Here is a 25440-nt window from a genome sequence, read left to right as displayed (position 1 = left end):
TCCTAGGAGCAACTCATTAAAATATACAAATGATTCAATTAAGCTACACCACTATCCCTGGAGCAGGTACATTCATTGATTTCAATGCAAAATCATGAAAGCATTCACACTGAACCATTCATTGGAAGTCAATGCAATGCTCCTGCAATGTTATAGATTGACCATATCAAACATGGAGCCTTGCCAGTTTATAGCATTTGGCATTTGGGGGCTGAAGAGGAAATTATATTAGCCACAGGACTTGTCATTAGACTGCAGCCAAGTATAATGTCTGCTTGCTCATTTCCTCAGAATAGTGCTTATTTGCTTCCGTGGCTTTTAATTCTTGGTTATGGTGCGCTCTATTCAGGAATCTTATTATGAACAAGTTGCTCAAAGGGCGCACTGTAGGATATAATAGCATTTGGTATTACACATTCTCAGGTCAGGCCATAAGTATAGGATGTTGAAACGACCATTTCCAGCTCTCGCCGTACTCTGTACACACACTGCTTTGTGTAGTCAACCATTAAATCACACACTGGCAGGGAAAGATTGATCTTTTATTAATACAGACACAGAACTTATTTCCCCTCCCTTTTGCACCCAGTCAACTTGGCAAGGATACAGATGATGCTGGTGGTGGGGGTGGGGAGGGGGTAATTAGTTCCAGTCACATGATCAGCAAATTCATGGAAAGATAAAGCAAAATCCATTCCATTCAATTGGTAACTACCAGAAGATCAAGCCTTCCCTTTCCCGTGCAGGAGAGTTTATTGATTGATTTTATTTATCTAATCACATTTGTATAGCTGCCCATCTCACTTAGTGACTCGGGGTGGCATACATAAAAATAATCAAGAATGTATAAAAACCATGAAAAAGAACCAATTTAAATTAAAATAAAAACAAGATAAAAACAAATGAACAAACAAAAAGCAAAATGGCAGAAAAACAAACTTTAAGTGTCATATAACCATCTAACAGGCTCCACCCTATCATGGTATCCCCAAAACAAAGCCATGTTTTACTAAGATTTACAGGATTTTTTATTTGCATGATTTAAAAAGTATTGATAAAATATAATAATATTCTATTTTGGCTTTTAAACTTAATAGGGTTAAGACTGTTGTAGCATTATTAATTATAAAAGCAGATAACTTATATCTTTTTATAATTTGATTTTTATTATAGTGGACAGAAATATATAGAATAGTGGTAGGAAGGAAATAATTAAATGGATGTTGTTTTAAGGGGGAGGGAAATTGATTTAGAAACATACACACACACACACACACACATAAACTTTCTTTTTTTATATAAGGGGAAGGAGCAATTGTATTGGTGATTTGCATGAGTCAGTGGAAGGATGTATAGAAATAATATGATCTTGGTTTGATTAAGAGTAAGGGTTTGACTATGGAAATTGCTGTATTTTCTTGCTGTTGAAAGTTGGAAGTCACCTTTGTATATAATCTTTAAAATTCTTTTTCTTTGTGTTTCACACTTCTTTAGTTTCTTTTTCTTTTTGTAGTTTTTTGTTTTTATGTAGCTTTTATCTTTGTTTTAAATGTAATAAAATTCTTATTAAAAAAAAGGACAAAGCCATGCTTTAAGGGCCTTCTTTATGCTGCATCCTGGGATTATGGTAAGAGAAAGTGGCACAAGATGGGGGCTGATTGTGTCTTCTACCATTGTAAGCCAGGTGACAGTTTTTGCTCTGTAAAGCAGTAACAGTATCTGCCAAGTTGTACTCTCTGCTGCTTCAGACGTTCTAAAGTGCTACCTCCCCTGCAGGAGACAGAATTGCAGAACAGATAAACTTTCCTTAATTAAAAATGGCTGCTACCCTGTGTTGCTGTCCTCTCGTATTTGTTTCTCAGAACTGTTTCCTCCATACAGTGATTCCTGGAACCACACAATTCATTACAGAGTTCTGAAAATGCTTTGTCTCTTCATCTGGGGGTCACGTACCTTGCATGAAGAAATTCCAAGATGAATTCTCCGTGTAGTCCTTTGGAGCTTTACTGCTACTTTGTGCAAATAATACCAAGGGGGGCACATTAAAGTTCTAATCCAGATCAACCCAATGTGCCATCACAGGCAGCAGGGTGGAAAGATGTAAGATACAAAGTCTACGATGCATGCCCTAGTTAGCTTCCTGCTTTAGTGGTGCTGAACATTATTCTTTTGCCTACGTTGTGGAAAATTCAGATCTAGTCAGCTTTTTTGCATTTGCCTTAGGTTGCAAAGTGTCTTGGGCCAGCTCTGTGTCTCATTCAACATGAGGCATTTTTGCTTCTTTCTACTATATTTCCAGCTATATTTTGCTTCTGACTTAGAAGAAGATGGGTCGCAGTTACCACAATAGGTGGATTTTCAGGCCATACAGTATAGCTGTTTGGCTTTGAATGAGGAAAGGTGATTTGGAGCATGTGCAGGCCCAGACACTGCTGCTCTCAGCACCTCCTTCAATTAAATGCATCTTTTCCTGGGATTGACTGGTAATCAACAGAGCCAAAAAATATACTCTTGAAAGCAATTAGGGCAACAAACTGAATTTGGCAGTAGATACTGTTTTGCTCTCTTCTACACATACAAAGCCAGTAAATATGTTGTACTTATTAATCACTCTAAAGATAGTTAAGCTGAAGTCATCACATTTCTTTTTTGACTATTCCTAAAAACTTGCAGATCCTCCAATGGATTTTACCCATCTTTTTTATTTTGGGTAACTGAAACTTGTTCATTGGGATTTTCTTTTCCTAAAATTTGTTCAAATCAAGGCCGATTTCCACAATCTCTGCCCTAACTCAAAATTTGGGAATTTTCTCAGTAATGAAAAAAGACATCTGCAACATTTCTGGGCTTTTTGTAAAGAAAAACATATGAAAAACAATGCTACAGACTGACTTATATTACAGGGTGTTTGTTATAAAATCAGGAAAATATGTGAAATCTTTTGTAAAGAGTGACACAAATCCAAATTATTTCATATAGATAACTAGGTACCAAAGCTAAGCCTTTCTAGGAATAGATGGGTAAAAGAAAGAACAGGCACATTTCAGAATAAAAACCTTCTTTGATTCAACTTTTATTGTTCTGCCTAATGCGAAGAGCTGACACTAGTGACTAAAATTAGACAGGCTTTTATGATATTTATATTTAACTTAAATGCTTCAAAATTGCTGCAGTGTCTAATAGCACAAAAATTTTAAAGGGTCTGTTTTAAAGACATTTGCATAATTTTATCAGCAGCATTTGATCATTATCCCACAGTCAGGCTGAAAAATGTATAGTAATCCCCCCTTTAATTGATACAATACATGGGAATCAATTAAACCATCACCAACTCATATTATCAGTCTGATGGCATATTTCCGTCTGTGCTTATTCTGTCTCCTAAGTAGAATATTAGTATGTTGAGTTGATTGTCTGGATTTCCCACTTCCATGAACAACATGGTTACTGATCATTCTGTAAGGGGTATGTTGGCTAACTCAGCTCCTTGACATTGCTGGAACTTCATAGCTTTGAGTTTCATTTCTGGTTTACATATGAGACCCCAAGAAAAAAGCCATATAAATTAGCATGCAATGACTCGACAGGTCGACCACCAGAGGCCTAGCACTGACTGAGTTAGTCAACTGCTATAGATTGCAAACAATGCCTCTCTTGCAGGGGCATCTGCAGCAAGCCAAAATTTCATCAAAATGATGACATGCACATTGTGAGATCACCAAGGAAGCCCCACCCCTTATGAACTTGCATGCAAAATCACAACGCAAGTACAAAAGGGGCAGCGTTTGCAACATGTTTCCTTAGTTGCCCCCTCTCCCCGTGGATACTTTTGCTCACTTGATTGATGCACCATGGTGTGTGCACACAGCTATCTTATTACACAGCAAACTAGCAATATTCACAGCCCCCTTTAGTAGAAATCAGACCTGAAAGAAAAAAGGGCAATGCTGTTTTATTATGGTCAGACTAATAGCAGGACCTGTCATCACCAGCTAGGGTCCCAGTGTGCAGCTGTTGATTTCCCTCTGACTCTCCTCCACAGCCTACTTTGGAGGACTTTCCTTATGGCTACATGATATCCCCCAGCAACCTCTTTTTCTCTGCCATGATGTTGCCTTCATTTTGCCTCCAACCCAAACCTGAGCTAACTTAAAATTGTCCTTAGCTGTCCTGGTGTTAAAGAAAAGTTTTTGCCCTTGGTTACAATAGGACACACTTTGTCCATCACCATGGCAGTAATGCTATCAGGTGACCTCTAAGGTTGGGATCAGCTTGGCACCTATTGGCCTCTTTAGGCTGGTGTTGGCAGGCGCCTTCCCCTTCATGGCCTTTCTGTTCTGGGCAATAGGAGAATCCAGTTCATTGAACAGGACTCTGTCCTGGCCTACCAAATTTCTGAGCCAATTCCCAGCTTTAGAGACCTGGATCCCACCCCCCATCAGCAGTAGGGGGGGCACTGCTCCAAGAAACAGCGGAAAGCAAGAGAGTCAGCTCTGTCACTGCCCCCTCCCTCTCGCCACCCCCAATACTAGTTAGCTGTCATTCAGATTGCTTTTGAACATGGGTTTAGTGCACTTGAGTAGAGAGAAAGATGGTTTGCACACCTCCACCAACCCCATGAGTGTCAGGAGACCTGGGATGGAAGAGCGTGCACAACCTGGAGCCAGCCCTGTTTGTGAACAAACAAACTAATCTAAAAACAAACAAACCACGGTGCCTTAATATCCTCTATAGGTTGAGATGTTCTTATTTGCATGGATAAAATTCCAAAGTAGAGAAAGCGGAGTTACATCAGATTCTTGTCATGAGAAATTAGAGATCCATTTGGTTGAAGTGCTCAAACAGTATTAATAGAAACAGAAACAACAACCAAAGCCACAGGGCCATGACTCAGGGCCAGCAACCTAGCTGAGAAGGAAAGCAAAAGGACAGCCTGAGTTACACAACTTTTGGAGCCAGGCTGACCACAGTCCTAGGCCGAGAATGCTGAGTTTAAAATTCCTACTGCGTCACCGAGCTGTTTTGAAGAGGATGAAGATTTGACAAATCCTAACCGCTATTACAATGCTATAGGGAGAATGCTTTCCAAAAGCGGACTGAGTTTCCAGAGACGTCTGACTAAGACAAATGCTGCATTTGACATCTACTGCAGTAAACACAGCAGGAAGCCAGGCACTGCTGCTGATGACTGCGAGGAATTGTGTAAAATGGATTTCTCCAGGTGGCAAAGCACCTTCCGCCTCTTGTTGTCACCAGGTGAGCCCTCATCGGATTGCTCTGAGTTTCTGAGCAAGCAGTGCAGCTCCAGGACCCCCCTCTGTCTTGCCCTGCCACAGTGCCGCCTGTCCTCAAGTGGAGCTGCATGTCCTGATGCCTGAGCATCCTTTCATAGGGCTCTCTAGCCCCATCAGCTTGCTGTACTGTGCTGCAGGCTAAAGGGGCAGATCTCAGAGCAGGCGTCCTCCCTTTGCTGCCACCTTTTCTCACTACTTGCAACAGAAATGCATTTGAGGGGAAGGCAGTGTCCTTTTGGTGTCAGTTCAGAAGGGGGCCCATAATAGTGCATTAGGCTCTGGCTTGCTGGTTGCCACGCTGAATGACCTGTTCAGGAAGTCATCACACAGAAATTCAAGAAATTCAAGGAGCATCCTCAAAGACCCCTACCACCTCCTGCCCTTCACATGCAGCATGAGCTCCTTCTATACCCTGTTTGGCCTCCACTGAAATCATGGTCAATAAGTGGAGTGCCCACATTCCATGGTAGCTTCTGCTTGAATAGCAGCTCATAAAAGAGGGTGCCCATCGCATCGCCATGCTCTGCTTAAGCAAATCACTTTGAACTGTGCACTTGATTCCCCCCTTGCAGTTGTTCATTTCTAGTAGCAAGGTTTCATTACTCTTTCCCTGTGTCCCACTTCTCAGCACTAAAATTTGACTGTTTACTACTTAATATGTTGCAATAAAAATATGCTGTAGAACAAATCAAACAAAAGCTGATACATACCAAGTCGTTTTTATTTCTTCTGTTTGGTTATATGAGAAAGAGATAGATGTTATAAGGTGTGCATAAAAGCTAAGGTTAGGAAAAATTAGTAAAACAGAAATTCAGTCAATCTAGGAAGTGAACTGAATCCTCACTCTTCTGAAGCTCTTCTACAAATAGATGAATTCAAAGACCTGTATGTGAATCTGTGGTTGTGCAAGTATCACAGGATAGTTTAGTTCAAGAATAAGTGACCTGGTAAGGCCCTCCTATGGGTTTTCAGTTCCCAACAGCCATGACCAACATGGCCATGCAAGGCATTGCAATCCAAAACACATGAAGAGCACTAAATTACTTTTTCCTGCTTTAGTTGAAGAGTGGTGCAATCTTATACATCTCCACTTTGAAATGTAAAGTCCACTAAATCCAATGGAAATTATTCCCACTAAATTATTAGTCAGGGTGAATTGAACTACAGTCCTCTTGCTATATGGCAATTCACCTTGATAATTTCATCTTCTGAAAGGAATAGTAGTCAAAGGCAAGGGAGCTCCATAGTATGAGATTACTGTATAGCCAAGTTAAAAGATGGAAAAATAAGAGCAATGAACAGTAAGTTTACCATTCCAGTATAAGGAAGCATGAATGTTCTTGTCCCAAAGTTTTTGTCCAAAAATCAAACTATTTTGAGAAACACCCTCCCTTACATCTGACTAGAGTAAATGAAGAAATAAATGTTCAAGAAGCATTGGGTCTGAGTCTGGAAATAAATTTTCAATGTCATATAGTGAGACCATTCCATTTAGGCACATTGGATATGTCTGAAGACTGTAAGAGTCTAATTCATTACCATTTTTATATTCACAGTAATATATAGGACACTGATACCTGAACATGTAAGGACCTTTAGAAAAGCCTAACATACACTGCGGGGAAGGGAGGGTTCATAACTAAGCAACTAATATTATAGGCAAGCTCAGTGACTTAACTTTAATTTCCTATAGTTAATATCATCTCTCTGTGTGATGCCCAGCTAACATGTTAAGCTTTGCAGAAATGTAAGAAAGAGCGAAGTCTGCTCAGCAATCACAGTTAGCTTTGTTTTTCTAATCTAACCCAAACACTTGCAAGATCAACAGTGTGAAGTGATGTAAAATAAAGGTTGAGTTAAGAAAATAAAGGTTGAATTAAGGATAACTCACATGAAGGAATCAATATTAAGCATTACTTCTAGGGCAACAGAGAGACATTGATTCTTGTACAAGCTCTGTAACAGTCAATGAATATTAAGGCCTAGAAGCCAGTTAGACCCTGACATTGGACCATATCCTGTGTACATCCTGGTAAAGTGGGGCATAGGACATTTGTGGTTTAGGGGGATTTGAGACAGCTTCAAAAGGAGTTGGGATTTTGTGAAGAAACTTGTCTTAAGGTTTTAACTGTATGTTTTAATATTAAGGAGCTCAGCTTGAAGAAAAAAATGCAAGCATATTTTTCTACTGTTTTTTAACTCACTTTTTCTTTTTTTATCAGTGAGGTCTCATAGAATGCTTATCTGGAAAGTTTTGCATTGGGAGAAGAGGAAAAATGCTGCTTTAAAGCTAGAATAGGGAAATTTGACTGTAAGCTGCCTCTGCAGTTGCCTGGGGATGAGATGAAGGCAGTGTCATGAGGACATGTCCTCTGAAACAGGACATCTTCATGCTGCTATTAGTGGGAAATGAGGTTGAGTATGAATGAATCAATGAATGACTGGCCTTTCCTAACAGGATACTCACTGAGACATTCAATACATCAACATTGGGAGAGCTGGGTTATCATGACCTGGCTGAAGAATCATCCTGGGGAGGAATGAGATGATGAGGCGATCAGACTGTCATGCATAGGGAGTCCCAGCCATAGCAACATAATTCACTACTCCTGGCCCTTGTGAGTCAGATCTTGAACTGGAGGCTCATCCTCCCAGCCCATGGGAATGCTGCCAGCTCTGTGTGAAAAGTCAGAAAGTGGGGAGGCAGAGGAGTGCTCAGCTGCACAGAGGAACGTGACAAGCAGGGACACTTGGGAGCAGCCTGATGCTGAAAATCAGGACTAATGCAGTGCCAGCTGGAGACTGAACACTTCCTGATATTTCAGGCCACACCTGAATATACTCGAACAACTTTCTATATCAGTCGAATCTTGTAGACTGTGCTCTTTGCTTGACACCAATCTATAGCTAGCTCTTCATGTCCTCTAGCGTTTACCATTTTTCTTAGAAACCACAACCTTTGCTTGACTGATGATGAATACTGCTGTGCTTCATGAGTGTTGGCTATGTCCTTTGAACTAGGACTGTAGTTATGATTCTGACTTTGCTTGCTAGAATCACAGTCCTAAAATTGCTGATTGACTGATTCAGCCTGAACAAGACAGAACAGCCATGCATGATGCTCCCTCAGAATCCTTCCATTATGTAGGTTTTCATTCCACACATTCCACACATCCATACCAACCATTTTGGATTGTTGTGGTCATGTGGCTAATTGTAATACATATAATAATTTCATAGATATATCTGTTTGTACAGAGATTTAGGAAGAACTTTGAGAAAAATAATACTTTTGATTTCTCCTGTGGAGAAGTATTTGCCATGTTTCTCTGCAGCAAAGGAGCTCCATCATTTTATAATATAAAACAAGAGAGAAGCTAGAACCTCAGTTGCAGACAAAGTAGGTCATTAACGTCACTGTAGCAGTATAAACATCACTGACAACAACAGAACCTGTGCTGAATTTACATTTAATGCTAAACATCTAAAAATATTGTCTGGGCTATGCTGTGGTGCAATCTGTCCCAGGCTTGTAGAGTAGCATACATTTCTGAATACAGTATTCATTACCTAGGTTTTTTTGGGGGGGGAGGGGGGCGGGAATAGAACCTGCTGTCTCATTTGATAACATAAAATTGAAAATTGCTTTGAAGCTATTGTGTTAATATTTAATGTTAACCTTTTTTTTCTCCAGCATGAAATGTACATGAACTTGCCATCTGCTGCATGATCCTGCTCTAGAATATTATAAATGTTAGGATAAAATATTGCAGCCCTCAACACTGCTTAAGAAAAGAAATGGAGACTAGAACTTCCACAGAAGAAGAACAGAAACCCTTCTACTCACCCCCACTGTGCTTTGAAAATTATGCAAGAGTAGCTCTTTTGTTGTCACAAAACACAGTGGAAAATATGGGTAGACTCCATGGATGGCAGCCATTTTGTAAAGCTTTGTCTTACAGAAGAGTAGTAAACAGCTGTGCTCTATGTGTCTCATGGTGCTTTTCCATCATGATTTTGAGAAGAGGCTGAAATACAAGCAACTGCAGTCCCCCCATTCCGATGATTCTGATGTGTTAGGAGTATTTCCAGCCAACTTGTGGAAAGCTGAGCTAGCTTGCTTGAGCTCTTTCAACAAAAATAAAGATTTGCCTAGGCCTGTGCATTCTATTCTTTGTCACCCATGGCAGCAATCTGAGTTATTAAGTACAAGGCTGATTAAGTATAAGGATTAGGGCAGTTTTCTCAGCCAGGGTTCCATGGAACCCTAGGGTTCTGCGAGAGGTCTTTAAGGGTTCCCTGGAAGATCACAATTTATTTTAAAAATTATTTCAAATTCAGGCAACTTCACATTAAAGAGGTCAGTTTCATTCTTTATTTTTAGTTTAAGAACACTGTTAGTGCATATATACAGGCCTACCCAGGAAACGAATATAATAATTTTGTAACTTCTGGTCTGTATTTGAGCCTGACTGTGCAGGGGTTCCCCGAGGCCTGAAGAATATTTCAAGGGTTCCTCCAGGGTCAAAAGGTTGAGAAAGGCTGGATTAGGGCATCTGTTATCTTCCAGATATTGCCATGATAGAACCAGCACCATTCTTCCCTATTGGCTGTGATAGTGGGCTTGCTAGGAATGATAGTTCAACAATATCTGGAGGGCCAGGGTTTGTCTCTGCTGCCAGTTTAGGCTCAGACATACCAGAATATTTGGAACGGGTCTAGTTTGCTTTTAGACAGAGCTGGAGTCCCAAGTAAAATTTGCAGCTTCTGAGACAGGAAAACAGGAAGTGGACTTCTAAATATATAAATAAATAAATATGGAATAATTAAAGCCTATTTTATCTACCCAACTACAAAGAAGGCTCCCTGATTTGTTGCAGTGCTTTCCTTCCTCCTCCCTAAATTATCTAGTCCATCACTGTCTCTGGTCAACAGTCAAACACATGTCCAGCTTCTCCTGATTCAGTGGGATGGAGAAATAGACAATCAGTGATTCCATGTAGGTATGCAAGAGGAAAGGACAAAGAACCAAACCTGTAGGAGTCTGCAAACAGAAGCAATTTATTCCCTGAACTCCAACCAGATGATGTTCCCATGAACACAAGAAATGTTTTACTAATTATGGCATCTACTTTGGAGTAGATGTAAGCCATTTTATCTTCAAAGTGCTTTGCAAATCTCTTGCAGTAGACATTTGTGGTTAGCTGAGTCTGCTCCCAACTAGCCCATCAACTGAGAAAGCTCTGCTAGGATACAATAATAGTAGAGGTTGTATTTGTTGCAAAATGTATATCCCTTGTGCTTTAACTACCTATCAGATGATGGGAAAGATCTTTCCATCTGGAGAGTATCTGATCATTGGAATGGACAATATTGGCCTTCATGATCAAAGAGACCATATCTGACATAAAGCAATTTCCTATAAATTTTTATAGTGTGCCACTGCTTTTGCTCATTTCTCATCAATTCAAGTTAATGACATGGCTGCCTCTTTGTCAGAAGGGGTATTAAAATATTTATGGGGATACCAAGTCATCTTGTATGCCTCCTGAAGAATCTGTATAACGACCAAGTAGCAACAGTAAGAACAGACCACGGAACAACGGACTGGTTTAAGATTGGGAAAGGAGTACGGCAGGGCTGTATACTCTCACCCTACCTATTCAACTTGTATGCAGAACACATCATGCGACATGCTGGGCTTGAGGAATCCAAGGCTGGAGTTAAAATCGCTGGAGGAAACATTAACAATCTCAGATATGCAGATGATACCACTTTGATGGCTGAAAGCGAAGAGGAACTGAGGAGCCTTATGATGAAGGTGAAAGAAGAAAGTGCAAAAGCTGGCTTGCAGCTAAACCTCAAAAAAACCAAGATTATGGCAACCAGCTTGATTGATAATTGGCAAATAGAGGGAGAAAATGTAGAAGCAGTGAAAGACTTTGTATTTCTAGGTGCGAAGATTACTGCAGATGCTGACTGCAGTCAGGAAATCAGAAGACGCTTAATCCTTGGGAGAAGAGCAATGATAAATCTCGATAAGATAGTTAAGAGCAGAGACATCACACTGACAACAAAGGCCCGCATAGTTAAAGCAATGGTGTTCCCTGTAGTAACATATGGCTGCGAGAGCTGGACCATAAGGAAGGCTGAGAGAAGGAAGATCAATGCTTTTGAACTGTGGTGTTGGAGGAAAATTCTGAGTGCCTTGGACTGCAAGAAGATCAAACCAGTCCATCCTCCAGGAAATAAAGCCAGACTGCTCACTTGAGGGAATGATATTCAAGGCAAAACTGAAATACTCTGGCCACATAATGAGAAGACAGGACACCCTGGAGAAGATGCTGATGCTAGGGAGAGTGGAAGGCAAAAGGAAGAGGGGCCAACCAAGGGCAAGATGGATGGATGATATTTTAGAGGTGACGGACTCGTCCCTGGGGGAGCTGGGGGTGTTGATGACCGACAGGAAGCTCTGGCATGGGCTGGTCCATGAAGTCACGAAGAGTCGGAAGCGACTAAACGAATAAACAACAACAAGAAAAAATATTCAAGAAAGGGCTGGGGAATCTGTGCCTCTCCATATGTTGTTGAACTACAAGTCCCATAATCTCTATTAACCATGAAAGTAAAGACCACCAAGAGTTGCTGGGAGTTGTTATTATCACCGGAGGCCAACACCATCTGGTGCCCCCTACACTTTCCCATGGTGTTTAAAGTTATCAGTAATATTAAATGCATGTTTAATATTACTGTGATGTTCTTTCTGTATGAATGCTCATGTAGAACAGCTTTGGACATACAAAGCCTACACAGATAGACAAGACAAACTTAGTCCCTCCCTCTCTTGTTACTTCAGAAAGGCTCATCTAAGTGTTTTTATCACGATCACAGCAAAAATATAGAAAAGACACAGTGTTACTTCTACTAACATGGGGCAATGTTTAATCTCATAAAGCTGAATTTAATATTTGTTGAACAAATCCAATGACTTACCATAGTTAAACAGAGTAAGTAGCAAAACCGGTCTGACAGCCTAAGGTAAACCACCCTATTTTTGCCATTTAATTTTAAAAAATCACTTTTGAATATTTGCCAAGATGGAATTGTTTCAGTATCCCAACAAACACACCAATCCTATCTCATAAAACCCCCTGTCTCATTCATTCTAATGTTTTATGCCTTGAGTCAGGCCAGAAGGGTGCTATGCTACTGTGATATTCTGATAGAGTGCTTGGGATCAAAGGCACATTTCAAATGCCACGCCCACTTGGATGGCGATATTTATGACTTTGTTCGCAAGCCTGACTCTCTGATAAGGCTCCAGCTGAGCAGCCATACAATAGTTGCTCAAAGGAAAGGGTGCTTTGCGACAGGCTTCAGGGCAGTCGCAATTTTTTTTAAAAAAAAGATGGCACAAGAGAAAGTAGTACTATGGGAAAGCAGTAAGTTACATAGCTATCTTTTTGCCTTGGTTGGACAAAATTCCTTGGGAAGAGGAAAAGTACTAGATGCTTGTGTTGAACTTGTGGACCATCTAAGAAGAACCAGACTGGTGGGATGGTAGATAAAAGGGCACTTTTTCTGTTCTGTTGCATTAAAAGCACACAATAAAACTCTAGAGGCAGAAGGGATGAGGTATTTCATTTAAGTTCCCTGCAGTTTGAGCCAGGCCAATGCTAAGGCATTTCGCTGCCTCCTGAGGTGAAACTCAGAATTGTTCTCCGTTCGTTCTATAGGCAAAAATCAACCTGGACTGGCAGCTGAGTCTTCCTTCAGCATTTGCCTTTGGCGAGTGTTCTGTGCTGCAGCTGAAGGAGAAGATGTCAAGGGGGGGCAGGTACTGATTTATGCTTGAGTGCTTTTAAGCCACTTCGGCTATACAACTAAGTGGCGTGCAAAATACCTTTGAGCACTAAACCAAAACAATAAAACTACAACAGCTTTAACAATAGGCCCCATTTCAAACAAAAACAATACAGCAACATCATAACAACAATCCAATATCCTAAGACTAATCCATACTCATCCTATTATACCGTAACACTCATCAGTGGGCCAGCTCCTCATTCTACCATCCCAGTGCTCTCTGGGGCAATTAAGTTTTCAGCGGGTTTCTAAATGTCAGGGATGAGGGTGCCAGCACTGTATCTGCTGGGAAGGTGTTCCACAGGGGAAGAGATCCTGTATAAGATGCTTCCCTTGGAGTCCCCTTCACATGGAATGGGGACTCTCTGCAAATACTCTCTGCAGTCGTGTATTCAATGGGCAGATTCCGTCTGGCATAAGCAGTCCCACAGATAACCAGCCCTGAAGCTATGTAAGGCATTCAAGGTGATAACAGGCACTTTTAATTGCACCTGGAAACCAACTGGCAGCAATGCAGTTTCTGCCATATGGCATTATATGTCTATGCTATCTGGTTAGTACATGGGTAGCCGCATTTTGCACTAGGTGCAATTTCTAGACATTCTTCAGGGAAGTCCCTTGTAGACTGCATTACAGTAGTCCAACCAAGAGTTGGCAAGGATATGAATGACTGTTGCCAGCACATGCTGTTCCAGAAATGATCTCAAAGCTGGACAAATACCCTCCTGGTGTACTCCCACCTGCTTTTCCAGTAGAAGCTGAGAGTCCAGGAGAACCCCAGACTGTATACTAGCTCTTTACTGGGGAGCACAAGCCCATCAAAGCTAAGATTAATATTATTCCAGGGTCCATCAGCCTCTGAACCAACTGCTACTCCATCTTGCTATGATCAACCTATTTCTCCCCATCCAGGCCCTTGCAACTTCCATACACCTGGTCCAACTTCCACTACATCTTCCAATTGGTCTGTGGTAGAGATGCTGAGCTGGGCATCATCAGCATACTGAGGATAGTGTACCCAACTGTCAAATAACCTATGTAAGTGGCTACATAAATAACATGTGGGAGAATGTCAAGCCCTGGGTATGAGAGACTGTGGGAATGAGCAGAGGATTGCAGGTTAGGTATGGAGAAGCAACACAGTCCAGGAGTGAGAACTGTGAGAAGAAAGCATTTCAAAGAGGTATTGCCTTAATTAACTCACTAAAAATATGGCTGGAAATGTCCTCTTATAGTTTTCAATATTATATTTTATCCCAGATGAGCATTAAAGATGCCTTCCTGAAATCCCTGCAGTTCTTGCTTTTTTGGCTGCCAGCTATGTGGGGTTTAACATTGTGACAACCCATGCTGGAGTGCCCTAAGGCTCAACCAATTCTTCCCCACACAAACCAACTAGAAAAATCTGCTCAGGAAACAGTGGAACCACCTTAAAGTGGTGCCTCTAACTCACAACCCTCCCAGATGGTCCAGAAGGATACTATTCTCAATGGTGTTGATTGCTACTGACAGGTCCTACAGGGCTAATAGAGTCATGCTCCCTCTATCCATTTGATACTGTAGATCATCAATGAGAGACCACTGCAGTTTCTGTCCCATGCCTGGGCCTGAACCCTTGATGAAAAGTGTCCAGATAATGTGTTTTCTCCAGCATTCTTTATAGCTACCATCCTACCACTTTCTCAACAATGTTTCCTAAAAAGCAAAGGTTAGAAACTATTTGATAATTATCTTAATAAAGCTGGGTCTAAGGCCCACCCCTTAAAGAGGGAGTATGCCAATCCTCTTCCAAAACATTGATATTTTACCCTTCAGCAACAAAAACCTCTCAAGACCAGACCCAGGCTCTCAATCCCTCCCAAGCTGCAGATGGAAATGAGGAAGTCCAGGAGTCCAACCAACATGTGGCAGAGCTCATCTTATTAAGAGTTCTGCTAATTCTTCAGAATCAACAGGTTCAACCTCTTCCCAGTTGTAATGTCACAAAAAGTAATGTTCAACACCTCTTTGGACTCTGTCCAGCAAGCTTCCAGCTCTGAAGGAATGCTAGTGGTTTAATCCACAAAGTACTTGGCTAACATCTCATAGCTATCCATCAGCCAATCTTCTGGCCTGACCTTCTACAGAAATGTGAACTGCATAGTACAAATACGAAACTGACCCAGAAATTGCTGTCCATGACACAGATACTAATAACACCTGGGAAAGGCCTGGTAAAGTGGATTCTTCCCCAGCACTTTTTCAAAAGGGAAAGAGCTACAATAGCTTGCATCCAGCCATAGCTTCCTGCTGGCTGTTCAACCACCTGTTGCAGAAACCTTTGTGCTCGCTGTTTGATAAGGAGAAGCTGAGAGTACATCATCCTTTAATTTCTTATAGCAGGCATTCCCACTGGGGAGAAAAGGAGGGGATGTAAATGGGCTGGCTTTAGAGGCAGAGTCTTAGGATCTGGGGGAACAATTAGAATGGAGGTAATGGCTGGAAACAACTCTTGCTGTTGATGATATATGGTTTTAATCAAAAACAAAGTGGCCTGGCAGACCTGAGTTGGATTGGATAGTGCTTATGCTGCTGAAGGCTTCTCAATTGGTGAGAGGCCCAAAGTCAATGAAGTGGAGCAGGGCACAATCCAAAATTTATCGACCTAACACAGAGACCCCTGGTGGGGTCAAATATTACAGAAGGTTTTACCAGTCACAGGAAAGCTAGCTACCAGCCTGACTCATTGAAAGAAAATTGATCATTAGAGAAGAATCAGACACAGCCAGCTCCTTTAAGCTATCATAACCCACAACAACAAGATAAAACTATAATAAAGCATGCTAACAACCATCTCCTACAGTGAGACTTTTTAGGCAACATCCGATATTATGCAAGTTGACTTTCATTAATCTCAAGGACTCTTTTCATCCTCTCTTCATCCCCCTTGCAGGCTCTAGGTCCTCTCAAAGCTGCTCTGCCAAGTTCCCCAGTTTTTCCAGAAGCAGGCAGGAGGACTTGGACTATGAATGGTATACTGACCATATTTACAACAAGCAGTTGTAATTTGATTTAATTTCATTTATATTTAAAATTAATGAAAATTACTCTAACTGCCCCAGATAGATAGAGATTGACAGATAAAATTTTCCCCCATCTATAATGTTAAAAATTAAAATTCAATGAATTTGGAGCGGGACTTGTAGTTCTGGAGTCTTTGGATGTATCCTTTGCTTTAGACTTCTTTTTACTGGAGCTGGACTAGCTCACTGAGGGAAGGGTGAATGTATAACTGTAATTGATTCACTATCAGCAACAGTAATTTCCCTGAGCTCTCATATAGTTATTTGGGCTAGCCAGTGAATGTGTGGATGGGTGTGCCAGCACAATATGTCAGAATTCATAAAAGCCATGTTCTACAATAAGAACTGTCTTGAAGATGACACCTGCTGGCACCTCCTTAACTCAAATACATACTGTATTTCCCTTGAACTGCACTGCTATCATGTGAACCCAGGAAAAGATATAGTTTCTTCATGCAGGTGCCAACAGATGCCGCAAGCACACACTCACCCGCTTCAGAGTACTTTTCCACTTTGGATCCAAATAACTGCAAACCACTAAAACAACATGATGGGTAAATCAAGAGGTACTATGAAAAGTGCCTTATATTAATTAGACAAGACACAAGGTTTTCCAGTTCACTCAAATTTAGAAACAGAAGACATTGTTCTCTGCCTTCCCTCTTTCTCTTTCTAGTATATAGTGATAAGATGAAGCAGAGGTAGAGAACCATAGAACATCAGTTAGCACAACTGCAGTACAGTTGTTACTATCACAGGTCCTAGGAAAAAAAGAATGATGTATCCTTTTTTTCTGCAGCAGCCATATTAAATAAGAGTTCATTAGTGCAAGCCTATTTTGTCCAATTAATTGAAAACAGCAATCAGCAGAAAGCAGCAGGGGCTATATCAAGATCTTTTAAAACACACAGAAGAAAACTTTAAAAACTCAAGGTTGCAGCAGAACTATATGGACAGTTTTAAAATCCTAAAAGAATGAAAAAAGGTACTTGCCTGATGCCAAAAGGTTAATAAAGGTGCCAAGGGAGTCTTTATGGGGATAGTGTTCTGTAACTGAAGTGTTATTGCTTAACAGATTTGCTATCCAAGTATCTCCCACCTCAGTTATCCAGAGCAGAACCAACAAAAAACATTTCAAAGAATTTTATGGAAAGAGACATTCCTTTGCATATCAGGATCCTAACTCAGCAGGATTTTAAAGTTAACAACTGCATAATAAATTGAGCCAAGAAACTAATGGAATGTTGGGCAGAAATTGTTTAACAGGACTCAGGACTCTGACTGTCTGTCCATCTGTCAGTCAGCATGGTAACTTCCAAAAACTGGATAGAATAGGACCTGAATCTGTTGTAGCAGATGAAGCAGGCAAAAGAAGGACTGTTTTAGAAAATGGGTTAGATATGTCCAGGGGCTGCAGAGAAAAACATTCTGGAAAATGTTCCCCAAGGCAGTGATTTGGAAACTACCAACTGCTCCATTCTAAGCCCCCTCCCTCCTTGTCACAGGATACAGAGGGGACCATAGGCAATTTATCATACGTTTTCCAGTGTATGCATGCATGCAAACACACATAGATGCAGTCCCAGAGGAAAACAGATACAGAGATACAACATGTTACTGATGGCTTCTATGGCCATTTCTACTAAACGGGTTGAAAGAATTCCAGAAGCCATGGTTTGCATGGTTTATCTTGTTACTCCAGCAACACCAACATCTTCATTTTTATTTAACGCCATCTAAATGAAACATACCAGAGAAGGAAGGACACCATTCTATGCATTGGTAACAGTACTGTTATACAGGGTGTACCCAAAGTCAGGCCCCATAGACAGTTTATATAATCAATCACATTAAAAGTTTGAATTGGGTGCCATTTTCTTCTAAATTCTTCCTTTCCTGTTTGACACATGGCCTTTGAACATTCCTATGTACAGTAACATTTTCTTTGAAAAAAAGAATTAAATTAATAAAATATATTGTGATTGGCCTGTGGGGCCTGACTTTGGGTACAACTTGTCTTTCAGACTCTACAAAGCACTGAATAATAAAGGCTTAAGAGTTGAACAAATCTTTAATTATCAGTTTGGGAGAATGTAAAGATAAACAGGTACTGAAGTGAGACAAATGCTAACCTGGGTCAGGTTGCCCATGAGTGTCAACTTGGTGGCAATTGCTTGAAGTTGGGATTTGGACTCAATTATATTTTAATGTGATTTTCTTTAAAACACAGAAGACACATGGGTTGGTAGAGTTCCAGCTGAAGAGCAAAATGCATGCAGTGGTTGCAGCCACATGATTTTAATATTAACCATGCCAGAAGAGCATCCATCATCTGAAGCAATACAGAAACACTCATGATAAATTGCTCCTAGTCTGTTCTTTTCCCTTGATTAATATTCAGCTTCTGCTACTGAATAAGATCAGATAGCATATCTATCATTACCAAAGAAGGAACATCATAAAGCTCTGACAGAGCCAATCTTCTGGAGGGGTAGCATAGCAGTAGTATATTTGATCAAGGTAAGTACACAGAACTTTAACATATTACTGAAATTGCTCTACAGTTCTAACTTTGTAACTAAAGGAAGCCACTGAGAACTGATGGTGCAGCATACCATCTGCTCTTAAAATCCTTTTGCATGGCATGTTTATGACAAAAGATAATATTTTGTGCCATTCAGCTCTTATTTGTTTGTTTGTTTTGGTGCCTTGAAGTCAGTGTTGACTCCTGGAGACTGCCTGGACAAGTCCCTGCAGTTTTCTTGGAAAGGTTTTTCAGGAGTGGTTTGCCATTGTCTCCTTCCTAGGGCTGCGAGAAAGGCCCAAGGTCCCCCAGCCAGCTTTGTGCCAAAGGCAGGACTAGAACTCACAGTCTCTTGGTTTCCAGCCTGGTGCCTTCACCACTACACCAAACTGGCTCTCTAACCAAACTAGCTCTTAAGTCAAGAGTAAATAAAATTAGGCTAATCTCACCTTCACATCCAGTATGAAAGAAACTGAAAACTTTTTGTATGGCAGGGTTTTTTCACAGGAGCATAATATTTGTTCTGCTGTAGAATAAAACTGCAGAAGGGCAGGTGTTCTCATACAGACACTCGATTCTGCTGTCCCATTTCAGAGAATTAAAATACCTGCATTCTAATTTGCTCAAACAGTTTGACAGGGTCAAAATTAAAGCAAATCAGTTATAGCAGGACTAAAAAGTAATATTCGGTCCAAACAATGTACATCAGTAATGACATTTCTAGATTCTGTAATAGGGAGACACACCAAGCTTTCAGTAGCCCAAATTCAATGATATCGGTAAGATATATCTACCAGCCAAGCTTCATAATCAGCAGCCCCATCTGATATGTCAATGATTGGACTGTACCACTCCAGAGAAGGAAGAAAAACAGTGAGATATGCAAATATCCTGTTCTCCAATTACTTTAATAAAAGATGGTGATGGCAATAAAATAACTCTGCACCAAAGAGGATATGCTAATTTTGAATATCTGGGTAAGGTCACTTTAGCCAGCAGGGGCACTAGCACTCTGAGGTAGTACAATCCAGCAACAGATGAATCACATAAAGCTGCCAATGCTTGTTTTGTCTCTAAATTTAAGCTCTCGCAATACTGACTTAAGATTTAAAATCTACACTAATTCAGATATGTTATCAGTCTCTTCTCCTCATGATGCCACTTTAAGCAGTTCAGTTAGGTAGAGAATTGAACTGCCTTCTGCAGATTTTTGCCACCTTGACTATACTACACTTAAGCTCAGAAGCAAAGCTTCACAACACACTTTATTTGAGAGTTGGGCATATTTATTCTGGACTGGAGATGGGTTAGGAAAGTAACAGCATCACCCAACAAGGGATAATTCAAAGAAGAATATAACTAAAATGATCTAGGTAGAATTCAGAATAGTTCTTCGTTGACTATTAAATAAGTTCCAATAGTTCTTTGCCTTGTGGTATTTTCAACTCTTGACCTCCCAGCGTAAGTGTTAACAGATACTGATCCATAAATACAATCTTTCTTTGTAAGTAACAACATTGTCCAAAAAAAAATAGTTTAACAAGTCCAAAATAAAACATTAAAGCAACAATGTTATAAAATAGTAAACATTAAATTTTGATTTTTTTTTACAGTGGGGCCCTTTAAGTAAGACCTTCTACAAAAGGTTGCACAGTGAAAGTAATTCCATTCACTGTTCTCAGTCACAGCAAAGACCCATTTCTGTCTAGCTGTCTGTACTTTTCCTTTAAACATGCAGCAGACAATAGGCTTTCTCCCTAGAAGATACATCTGCAAACTCCTCACCCCACTGCTCCTCTGCTCATACCTTCTCTACCATCTGGGTGAGAAAGTGCCTTTTTTGGCTACATAAGAAATGGCACTCACACCCAATTCACAGAAACACAGAAAATGGTCTCAGAGACATTTTGAGAATGGGGCATGCTCTATTGATAGTCATAGCTATACCATATTCAAAGAGGTTTTATCCTATTGCTTTTAATTATAAACCAAAAGAGAACAGGAAAAGTTTACAAGCCCAGCTCTTTGCTAGACTTTGGTTTATATCAAAGTGGCTGCTGGTGGGAAGATAACAGGCCCTGCCTGCATGGACAAGATGCAACACTAAATCTTCACCTGCTGTTGGAGCTTGCCAGTTTATTTTACTGAAGTTCACAGTTTACATTTGCAGTAACGTTCAGTTGAAGGGCTAAATAGAGAGAAGCTCATTCCTTTTCAGACACAGTTCTTTGTGGACTGTTTCCTGGCTCCTGGAAGAGAAACCAGGACATTGAGAGTGACAGTGTCAGTAGTGAAAAAGCTGAATTAAGCTATATTGCTCTGAAAAGGTAAAGTCTCCTTCCAGTGGAGTTCAGCCACTAATGGCCTCATAAAAACATCCATGCAGTTTTCTTGACAACAGTAAGAGATTTGCCATTGCCTTCTTCCAGGATGTAGTTTCATCATATGCTGAATACAGAGTTGAGGTTTTTTTCTTTATCTGCTCTCCATTGTCTGGAAGGGGAGCTCTGAGATTCTTCCAACTGCACTCTTGAAATAATTTACCTGTTAATCTACACCGTGTTTCTCAACCTCGGCAACTTTAAGAGGTGTGGACTTCAACTCCCAGAATTCCCCAGCCAGCCTGGGGAATTCTGGGAGTTGAAGTCCACACCTCTTAAAGTTGCCGAGGTTGAGAAACACTGATCTATACTGGGCAAAAGTAACAGCCATCACTTCCTAATGCCTGCAGCAGTTTGGGGTAATCAAATGAGCCCTTATGGAATACTGACTTGGCAGGTTTGGATGGAAAATCCCTTCAGACTCCCTTGGAGAAAGGATCCCCAGTTCCACATGCATGTTTGCATTCTGCACTGCCATAAATATTGCTTTCGCTGGTGCCTCTTGGTCTCTTATTGGCTCTTTTACCTTCCATCTTCCCAAGGGTTTCATTTCTAGCTTCTTGGACTCAATCCTGCTTGGAACTTTACCTAAGGTCTTCTTTAATAATCCCAGACCCTTCTGTCCCTGTGATTATTATACACCGCAAGAAGGGCGTTTTGCATGTGCCCAGAGATATTGCTTCTAAAGAAATAGGATCGTGGCTTGACATTTGGTGCTGGGAGTAGAGGCTGTTACGTGCCAAGATCCTCTGTAAGCACTGCATTCTCCAGCACGCTTCCCCCGTCCCTCCCCTCCCCTCCCCTCCCCTCCCGCTCATTTTCCACTGCTGCGAGGTCCAATTCCTTGACTGTTCTCTTTTCCTCGAAAATATTTTGGTTTCCATCCTCTGAGTCACGAGGCAGCTGAAGGTGGTGCTTTATGCAGCATTCAGGGTGCGGACCGGGGAAGACGCCGTTACTTCGCCAAATCGCGGAAAATCCAGGGTACTGGAACAGTTTTCGCCCCCACCCCTCCCCTTGCTCCTCCTTCCCGCTTTTACCAGACGGCCCGTCAGCCTCCTCCAACATGACAGCACTTCCACGGAAAGATTTAAAATAAGAAAGCTGCCTCGGCCTATTTAGCTCGTCACGTGGAGCGATCCCCTGCCCGTCTCGATTTTGCTACGTGCGCGGCCTATGCTGGGCGTGCTGGGTTGGGCAGCCACCGCAAACCTGAATCATAACGCCCCCTGATGATTAACCAAGAGGCGGAAGCAGCAGGAAGCAAACGATCCAACCAGCTCCGGTTAATTTCCAAAGGGATCCTGCGATTCCTAATTAAAGGCGTCCACCTGGAACGGATAGAGGGGCAGGTGAGGAGGCAGCAGGACGGCGGAAAGGGGTGAACCCACCCCAGCTAAGCAGTCCCGATCGGCGTCGCCGCTTAACGAGCCGCTTCCGATCGCCACTCTTTAAGACAGCAGATGGACGCAGCGAGACTGCGAAAAGCAAAAGCCATCCGCCAGGGGAGCTTTACCGCCTGATCCGCGGGGCTGTTCTCAATCAACCCTGGCTCTGATCTGTCAGTTGAGCTGACGCGCTTCTCCCGCCTGTGCTCGTGAATGGGCAGCACCTGGATTCTCTCCTCCCCCCGCTTCGCCCTTTCCGAAGAGGCGCTAAAGGAAAGAACTCCTTGGGGCCCCCGTCCCAGAGCCACCTCCTGGAAACAACATGCTGTGTACCTCCTACCTTCCCTTGTCAACAGTCTAGGTTTCCTCCTCGTCTCTTCCCCTCCCCCCTTCCGCAAAGCTGAAGAAGACCGGAGGAGGGGGAGGGGGAGGGGGAGGGGGGAGGAAAGCAGCAGGAATAATTACTGAGGCTCCAACATGCAGAGCTTTCCTTGACGCACAGACGCAACGTACACTTTCGCCCGAAGCTTGGAGAAAACCTATGTCAATGTTCCCCTTTCTTCTCCCCACCGCCGATCTTCTTACATCGAGCCTCTCGAGAAGTTCACTTGCACATGGATGGCCTGCCCCTTCCCCGCCTTCCCAAACAACCCCAGCTTAATAGAGGGCAGCGGGGCTTCTGAAGGACCCCCCTTCCTCTAGTGGGGCGGGAGCGGAACCGTAGACATTCAGCGAAGAGGTTCTACTATGGCAGGCGCGCAGAGCGGATTATTTTGTCGGCTCCTGGCACCAAAGGTTTCCCGCCCTTCCATTCAACGCGTTAGACGAAAAGGTAGCTGAAGCGCTTTCAGTCCTGATCAAACTGTCTCCCTGTTATTCCTTGCATCCAAGAGAGTTCTCACCTATCGCAATGCTATTTAGGAATGGCCATCTGACACGTCGTTAGAGGCGGCAAGAAGGGAAAGATGAATGAAACTGCCCCAGCACATCTGGAGGAAAATTGCAGATCGCTGGGGCTCGCGGGAGATCGCCAAACTCAAAGGAACTTTCAAAATTTGGTTATTGGGTTTCGTTAAAAGAGGAAGGATGGAAGATTTGTTTGTCTGTTCTTACTGTTGCTTTTACTACTTAGAAATGGATTCAAAAGGTTAGACCGAAGCTCCCTTCTTTGACCTCCCTCTTAATAAAATAAAACCACAATAATCTGTTTAGTGACAGGATCTCCTTACAAAACAACAAGGCTCCTCCGTTTGGTGGGCGCGGGCGGGGGTGGGGGAAGCATGCCACAGCTTCATAGCAGGTCTCTGCAGTAGAGAAATCAGGAAAGGTTTCATTTTTCTTAAGTGGCGACGAATGCGGATGTTGTGAGGCAGGGTGGTTATGGCGTGCAAGCAGAGCAGCTGCTGGGAGATCAGCATTGACAAAGGGACGAAGGGAACCTGGAAACTAAGTAATGACCTGAATTCACGAGCGATTTTAATGCACCAGTCTCCATTCCCTCGCTCCCTCTTATAAAACTTCTGCCCACTTCCCTGCCTCCAGCGTCGCTCCTGCCCCCCACACCATTTTGCAGTATTTGCATTGTCACGGGTCTCCCTGCTGAAGGCAAGTATCTCCAGGGCGCCGGATTCCCCTTCACCCTCATCAACTTTTGCCTGCAGGGGGAATCCCACGAGAATGGCCCGTAGCTGTCCGAGGTGCTGAAATAAAAGTCCCGTTGCTGCAGTGAAGCTTTTAGGTGCGCGCTCTGCCGGGATGGATTTCTGCGGCCGCTGCGACAGAGTCCGCGCTGTGGTGTTCGCTGTCCAGGGTACTGAACTGGAATCTGTAGTCGAGGCGGGTTGCCCGGCGTACAAGAAAAGCCACAGCTACATAACATTTCTCCCTCCCGCTCTTTTTATAGCTAGTCACGCCGATTCTGCACCAAAACGCGGGAGAAAGAAAAGTGATTTCAACCAGCAAAACACAGTCACTTAGTTGAACCCGATATTTCTTTCTCTCTCACAAGCACTCGCTCTTTCACACAGACAGAGACACACACAAAATCACGCACGTACTGTTACACACTCTTATGTGTAAGAATGCACCACCAGGTTCTTTTTAGAATAATAACAAATCGGATGCAGAAACAAATGTTTCTTTTCTTCTCCTTCCCTCTCATATGCTCTATCGGAAACAACAATATGGTTGGAAAGATAACACAGTTTCTCCCAGCCTGCCATAGTTCTTCCTTTCCTCCACGGCTTTGGCTGTGGAAGGAAGAGTTTCCGAAGGCAAGCAGGAGGCTTTCATCCTCTGCTTTCCCTTACCTTCGCTCCAGATGAGTTCTGCTCGGTTGCCTCTGTGGAGGGTTATGAGACTGGGGTGTGCTGCTGCGGATGGGAAGTAAGAACAGCCGCTTCTGACCTCCCCAAATCTCCTTCTTCAATGGAATGGGAGCTGTGCCCTCATCAAAGATGGCCGTCGCTTCCAACGTCAGCAGCTTTTAATAGACATCTATTGAGAGGCAGAGGGGGATGGGAGGAGAGGAAAAGCGGACTGGGGGGGAGCGGAGGCAGGCTGGCGTCTGTGGGAGCTTGACTCATCAGAAGCTGCTGTTGCTGCACTGTACCGCAATCCTTTGCATTTTGCTCCACATTAAAAAGGATAAATCTATTTCAAATTGTGTAAAGAACACTGGTTTGGTGTGATCTGGACTGCATATTATAACATGAATATATCTTGCTTATCCGTGTGGAGTGTTTGTTTTGTGAAGCTTTGATTGAATGGTGGGGAGAGGGAGAACAAGGGAATGAGCAATAATGCGGTAGTGATTTGTTTTCACCAAAGGGGTGGTGCAAAAAAAAAAAAAAAGGGTATCCCTCTGAAGTCCCCAGTATCTCCATATACGGCCTGCCGACGTGGGCTTCTATTTTTATATATGCT

General features: G+C 42.3%; 1 protein-coding gene across 2 annotated transcripts in view; it reads right to left on the bottom strand.

The window, feature by feature from the left end:
- The window catches only part of SNAP25 (synaptosome associated protein 25), a 52553-nt gene extending 27456 nt beyond the window's left edge, over positions 1-25097 (bottom strand). The window contains exon 1 of one of the 2 annotated variants that reach the window (XM_063316172.1): positions 25093-25097. The gene's annotated coding sequence lies outside the window, so the exon portion shown is untranslated. Of the gene's footprint in view, positions 1-24824; positions 24981-25092 lie in introns of those variants that run through there. The other variant, XM_063316165.1, reaches the window with a different exon arrangement.
- Positions 25098-25440: the final 343 nt, after the last annotated feature.

The sequence above is a fragment of the Candoia aspera genome, chromosome 1 (genome assembly GCF_035149785.1).
Source record: "Candoia aspera isolate rCanAsp1 chromosome 1, rCanAsp1.hap2, whole genome shotgun sequence".
Lineage (NCBI taxonomy): Eukaryota > Metazoa > Chordata > Lepidosauria > Squamata > Boidae > Candoia > Candoia aspera.
Note: the sequence above shows the minus strand (reverse complement) of the source record. Positions and strands in the feature narration are given on the sequence as shown.